Consider the following 6,695-nt stretch of genomic DNA (forward strand, 5'->3'; position numbering starts at 1 on the left):
GCTTCCAGCACCTTGTTGAATCTATGCCACGAAGAATTGAGGCAGTTCTGAAGGCAAAAGGGGGTCCAACCCGTTACTAGCATGGTGTACCTAATAAAGTGGCCGGTGAGTGTATATACAAAGGGAAAGGTCTTTATAATTTTCTTCTCTGTTCATAGAAATCACATTGTTAGTGACCATCTAATGCCATTTTATTTCTCTACAGTGACATAAGTTGCAAGTTTTTAATTCCTGTCTTGTACGGAAAAACTTTACTCGACTTCTGCTTGATGTATGTTTCATAGCATAAGAAAAAAAAAAAAATGAGACAAAACCAGCTCACCTACTAGGCATTTGTTGTGGGGAAGCCCGGATGACGTGCAGTCTTCACGTGAGGCAATAGAACAAATAGAGGAGAAAATCCAGCTTCCAAAAATATCAAAATTTATTAAAGATAAAATCCAAAGTCCAAAAACATGGTTCACAGGAGAAGAAATAGCAGCAAGCTACATGTTTCGAACAATAAGTTCTTTTTCAAAGCTGCTCACCATGCACCAGAGTGAGGTTTAAATAGCAGCTGTGAAAATCACAGAAAATCACTCCACCACCTGATGCAGCAGTGATTATATACAATAAAAACGCAAAAATATCACAAAAAACATCACAAAAAAAAAACCCAAAGAAATATATAATATACATATGTGAAATATATAGTACAACTAGACAATGTGAATCTCTCAGTAATGAAACATGATTTCCTTGCGAGCATTTAAGCCCATGGGATGGCAAGTGTTAAGGTAAAACATCCAATAAGCTTCACGCGTCATAAGACGTCTCTTCAAGTCTCCTCCTCTGGCTGTCACTCCAAGCCTCTCAATGCCGACAACCCGAAGGAATGCAGTATTTCTTTGATGACTGGTGATAAAATGCTTAGACGCATGAGACACAGAACGATTATTATTAGTGGACACAACAATATCAGTGATATGTTCAGAGATACGCGTCTTTAACATGCGAGTGGTACAACCTATGTAACTTAATTTGCATTTCATGCATGTTATCATATAAACCACATTCTTACTATTGCAGTTAATAAATTGCTGGATTTTATGTTCTTGTTTATCACTGCTATCAGTAAAAGAATGCGTGACAACAGAATGGGCACATGTGCGACATTTAGAAGCACCACAGTGATAAAAACCTATATGGTGTAACCATGTATGGGAGACTTTACTAGATTTAAATAGGCTGGGTGAGAGAATGTCAGACAAAGTGGTAGCCTTTTTTGCAATCACCTGACAGCCTGAAGATAGAATTTCAGAAAGAATCTCGTCCTCATATAAAATAGGAATGTTTTTCAAGATAAGAGATTTAATATCGTTGTATTGAGGACTATATTTGATAGAGCAAAAGGTTTTTTGATTTTGATACACTTTTTTCTCCTTATTTTTTGATACCAGCATATCGCTGCGTTTTTTTTGGTGTACTATATTTTTAGCTCTATCAAGAGCCCACTTAGAATAGCCTCTTTTTTCTAATTTTTTACAACACAGATCGGTCTCTTGCTTTAAAATACTGGCATCATTACAATTCCTGGTTATTCTGGTAAGCTCGCCCACTGGTATGGACTTTATTGTATGTCCAGGATGGCTGCTGGACGCATGTAAAATGCTATTGCCAGAGAGGGGTTTATGAAATGTGGAGGTGGTAATAACATGGCCCACAGTACTGCACAGTGTCAAGTCCAAAAAAGAGATCATGTGCGGATTATGACTGCATGTGAAGCGAAGATTGAAGTCATTAGAATTGAGATGGACAAGAAACTCTGGTATGGCAGACACATCGCCACTCCAGATGAGGAGTGAATCGTCGATGTATCTACCATACCAGAAAATGTCCATCGCAAATGGGTTGCAATCCGAATAAAAAAACAATTCCTCCCAATATGACATTACCAAGTTAGCAACAGATGGTGAGTGTTTACCTCCCATAGAAACTCCTTTGCATTGGAGAAAGAACTGCTGATCAAAGGAGAAATAATTATGAGTCATTAAGAAAAAGATAACCTGTATAACATAATTGCACAAATCAATAGTGTAGTTACTGTACTTATGCAGATGAAATTCTAGTGCTTGAATGACAATGTTTTGTGGAATACAGGTATACAATGAAATGACATCACAACTTATCCATTGAAAACCATCACACCATGCAATATTAGAGAGCTGATGTAAAACATCTCTTGAGTCTCTCAAAAAACCTGGAACTCTCACAACCAATGGCTGTAGAAGAGAGTCAACCCATTGGCTTAGACGTTCTGTTAGAGAACCCATCCCTGATAATATAGGGCGCATTGGTGGAGGTGTAATACCTTTGTGTACTTTGGGTAAGCCATACATTGTAGGTATAGTGGGGCAATCAACCTTGAGATACTCAACATGTGTTCTGGTTAGAACACCCAAAGCTGCGCCTTCATCTATCAAGCTGAACAGTTCTTTTTTGTAAACCGATGTGGGATCTGAAGGCAGTTTTCTGTACGTTGTGGTGTCATTCAAGAGATTGTTCATCTGATCTTTATACATCAATGTGTCCATGACAACAATCAGGCCACCTTTGTCTGCCTTTTTTATAGTGATCTGGTCCATCTTTTTAATTTCCTGGAGAGCTCTGCGCTGCTTCCAATTTAAATTACCTTTATGTGTTCTGTGCTGGACATGTGTGTCTAAAGATCTCAGATCTCGTTCAATGACAGCTTGAAATCTGTCCATGCAGTCAACACGTGATTGAATAGGATAAAATGATGGATTTTTTGTTACAAATTGATCAGCTTGATTTACATCTCGGTTTAAAGATACATTAGACCCATTCAAGTCATTCAGATTTCTCAAAAGACATTGTTCATTAAACGTAAGGTCACAAAATTTATTCCTGACAGCAGAGGTATCCACAATGGAGGTAGATTCCTGTTTGAAAAAATGTCTTTTGACTGTCAAATTACGAATAAATCTGTTGATGTCTATCAATGTATGAAATAAATCAAACCGTTGATCCGGTGCATATTTGAGTCCCAAGGACAACACTTGCAATTGTTCAACTGAGAGATCACAACTAGAAATATTTAAAATATTAGAAAAATCACCTGAAAAAGATGTTACTTTCTGTTGCGGGTAGCCATGCGAAAGTTTCCTGCGGTGTTTGCGGCCCCCGCGCCTCTTGCGTTTTTTGAGTTAAATCTTCTTGGTCTACGGTAGTAGGTGTTGGTGTTATCCACATTTTGATTGATGTTTTCATCACCACCAGTTTCAATAGACCCATTATCCATAGAATCCATGTCTGAGGAACTGAAAGAAACTCGGCGCTCAGATATATCAGAGGAGTTAGTACGTTTCAGGATTGGGCGAGCTCGTAAAGCCGCTCAGTTGTTCTCAATGGATTTATCCTCCACAATGGATGGGTCTGAGTCAGACCTTTTCAGCACAGACGTTAATAAGCTAGAAAAACTGATGATAAATGAAATGAAAGTGTGGTGGGATTTTACTACTTTGGACAATTATGTGCAAAAAGAAATGATCCCCAGAGGGTTGCGCATTAAGAAAATTCCCACCACCACATATTCACAGCAGTTTGTGCAAGAGTGGAATATGATCCTAAGTAATTGCTCCATTCAGCTAATGCAATTAATCATGAAATATGAGGACACCAAGCTGAAAAATATTCAGTCAGAAATCAACAACATTAAAACTAGCTTGGAAAATAAAGACACTATTAAATATAATGAGGAATTAAAAAATATAAAAATATCTTTATTGAAAACAGAAGATTTAATCATGAGTCGCAAGAAAAATAAATTTCAACGTGACTTAAGAGATTATCAAACAAATCAGGTATATGAATGGGGTAGATGGCAGAAAGCACACAAAAGCCCTCGCCCAATCCTGAAACGTACTAACTCCTCTGATATATCTGAGCGCCGAGTTTCTTTCAGTTCCTCAGACATGGATTCTATGGATAATGGGTCTATTGAAACTGGTGGTGATGAAAACATCAATCAAAATGTGGATAACACCAACACCTACTACCGTAGACCAAGAAGATTTAACTCAAAAAACGCAAGAGGCGCGGGGGCCGCAAACACCGCAGGAAACTTTCGCATGGCTACCCGCAACAGAAAGTAACATCTTTTTCAGGTGATTTTTCTAATATTTTAAATATTTCTAGTTGTGATCTCTCAGTTGAACAATTGCAAGTGTTGTCCTTGGGACTCAAATATGCACCGGATCAACGGTTTGATTTATTTCATACATTGATAGACATCAACAGATTTATTCGTAATTTGACAGTCAAAAGACATTTTTTCAAACAGGAATCTACCTCCATTGTGGATACCTCTGCTGTCAGGAATAAATTTTGTGACCTTACGTTTAATGAACAATGTATTTTGAGAAATCTGAATGACTTGAATGGGTCTAATGTATCTTTAAACCGAGATGTAAATCAAGCTGATCAATTTGTAACAAAAAATCCATCATTTTATCCTATTCAATCACGTGTTGACTGCATGGACAGATTTCAAGCTGTCATTGAACGAGATCTGAGATCTTTAGACACACATGTCCAGCACAGAACACATAAAGGTAATTTAAATTGGAAGCAGCGCAGAGCTCTCCAGGAAATTAAAAAGATGGACCAGATCACTATAAAAAAGGCAGACAAAGGTGGCCTGATTGTTGTCATGGACACATTGATGTATAAAGATCAGATGAACAATCTCTTGAATGACACCACAACGTACAGAAAACTGCCTTCAGATCCCACATCGGTTTACAAAAAAGAACTGTTCAGCTTGATAGATGAAGGCGCAGCTTTGGGTGTTCTAACCAGAACACATGTTGAGTATCTCAAGGTTGATTGCCCCACTATACCTACAATGTATGGCTTACCCAAAGTACACAAAGGTATTACACCTCCACCAATGCGCCCTATATTATCAGGGATGGGTTCTCTAACAGAACGTCTAAGCCAATGGGTTGACTCTCTTCTACAGCCATTGGTTGTGAGAGTTCCAGGTTTTTTGAGAGACTCAAGAGATGTTTTACATCAGCTCTCTAATATTGCATGGTGTGATGGTTTTCAATGGATAAGTTGTGATGTCATTTCATTGTATACCTGTATTCCACAAAACATTGTCATTCAAGCACTAGAATTTCATCTGCATAAGTACAGTAACTACACTATTGATTTGTGCAATTATGTTATACAGGTTATCTTTTTCTTAATGACTCATAATTATTTCTCCTTTGATCAGCAGTTCTTTCTCCAATGCAAAGGAGTTTCTATGGGAGGTAAACACTCACCATCTGTTGCTAACTTGGTAATGTCATATTGGGAGGAATTGTTTTTTTATTCGGATTGCAACCCATTTGCGATGGACATTTTCTGGTATGGTAGATACATCGACGATTCACTCCTCATCTGGAGTGGCGATGTGTCTGCCATACCAGAGTTTCTTGTCCATCTCAATTCTAATGACTTCAATCTTCGCTTCACATGCAGTCATAATCCGCACATGATCTCTTTTTTGGACTTGACACTGTGCAGTACTGTGGGCCATGTTATTACCACCTCCACATTTCATAAACCCCTCTCTGGCAATAGCATTTTACATGCGTCCAGCAGCCATCCTGGACATACAATAAAGTCCATACCAGTGGGCGAGCTTACCAGAATAACCAGGAATTGTAATGATGCCAGTATTTTAAAGCAAGAGACCGATCTGTGTTGTAAAAAATTAGAAAAAAGAGGCTATTCTAAGTGGGCTCTTGATAGAGCTAAAAATATAGTACACCAAAAAAAACGCAGCGATATGCTGGTATCAAAAAATAAGGAGAAAAAAGTGTATCAAAATCAAAAAACCTTTTGCTCTATCAAATATAGTCCTCAATACAACGATATTAAATCTCTTATCTTGAAAAACATTCCTATTTTATATGAGGACGAGATTCTTTCTGAAATTCTATCTTCAGGCTGTCAGGTGATTGCAAAAAAGGCTACCACTTTGTCTGACATTCTCTCACCCAGCCTATTTAAATCTAGTAAAGTCTCCCATACATGGTTACACCATATAGGTTTTTATCACTGTGGTGCTTCTAAATGTCGCACATGTGCCCATTCTGTTGTCACGCATTCTTTTACTGATAGCAGTGATAAACAAGAACATAAAATCCAGCAATTTATTAACTGCAATAGTAAGAATGTGGTTTATATGATAACATGCATGAAATGCAAATTAAGTTACATAGGTTGTACCACTCGCATGTTAAAGACGCGTATCTCTGAACATATCACTGATATTGTTGTGTCCACTAATAATAATCGTTCTGTGTCTCATGCGTCTAAGCATTTTATCACCAGTCATCAAAGAAATACTGCATTCCTTCGGGTTGTCGGCATTGAGAGGCTTGGAGTGACAGCCAGAGGAGGAGACTTGAAGAGACGTCTTATGACGCGTGAAGCTTATTGGATGTTTTACCTTAACACTTGCCATCCCATGGGCTTAAATGCTCGCAAGGAAATCATGTTTCATTACTGAGAGATTCACATTGTCTAGTTGTACTATATATTTCACATATGTATATTATATATTTCTTTGGGTTTTTTTTTTTGTGATGTTTTTTGTGATATTTTTGCGTTTTTATTGTATATAATCACTGCTGCAT

The 6,695-nt window shown here is 37.8% G+C and overlaps 2 long non-coding RNA genes across 2 annotated transcripts; one reads left to right on the top strand and one right to left on the bottom strand.

Annotated features, from left to right (window-relative positions):
* Positions 1–837: 837 nt before the first annotated feature.
* LOC143788082 (uncharacterized) lies at positions 838–3,348 on the bottom strand. The gene is made up of 3 exons (XR_013218558.1): positions 3,119–3,348; positions 1,964–2,000; positions 838–908 (listed from the first exon to the last, which is right to left on the bottom strand). It is a non-coding gene; the product is annotated as an uncharacterized LOC143788082 (long non-coding RNA).
* A 588-nt stretch (positions 3,349–3,936) lies between these two features.
* LOC143788127 (uncharacterized) lies at positions 3,937–6,447 on the top strand. The gene is made up of 3 exons (XR_013218567.1): positions 3,937–4,166; positions 5,285–5,321; positions 6,377–6,447. It is a non-coding gene; the product is annotated as an uncharacterized LOC143788127 (long non-coding RNA).
* Positions 6,448–6,695: the final 248 nt, after the last annotated feature.

This window comes from Ranitomeya variabilis, chromosome 1, assembly GCF_051348905.1.
Source record: "Ranitomeya variabilis isolate aRanVar5 chromosome 1, aRanVar5.hap1, whole genome shotgun sequence".
Taxonomy (NCBI): domain Eukaryota; kingdom Metazoa; phylum Chordata; class Amphibia; order Anura; family Dendrobatidae; genus Ranitomeya; species Ranitomeya variabilis.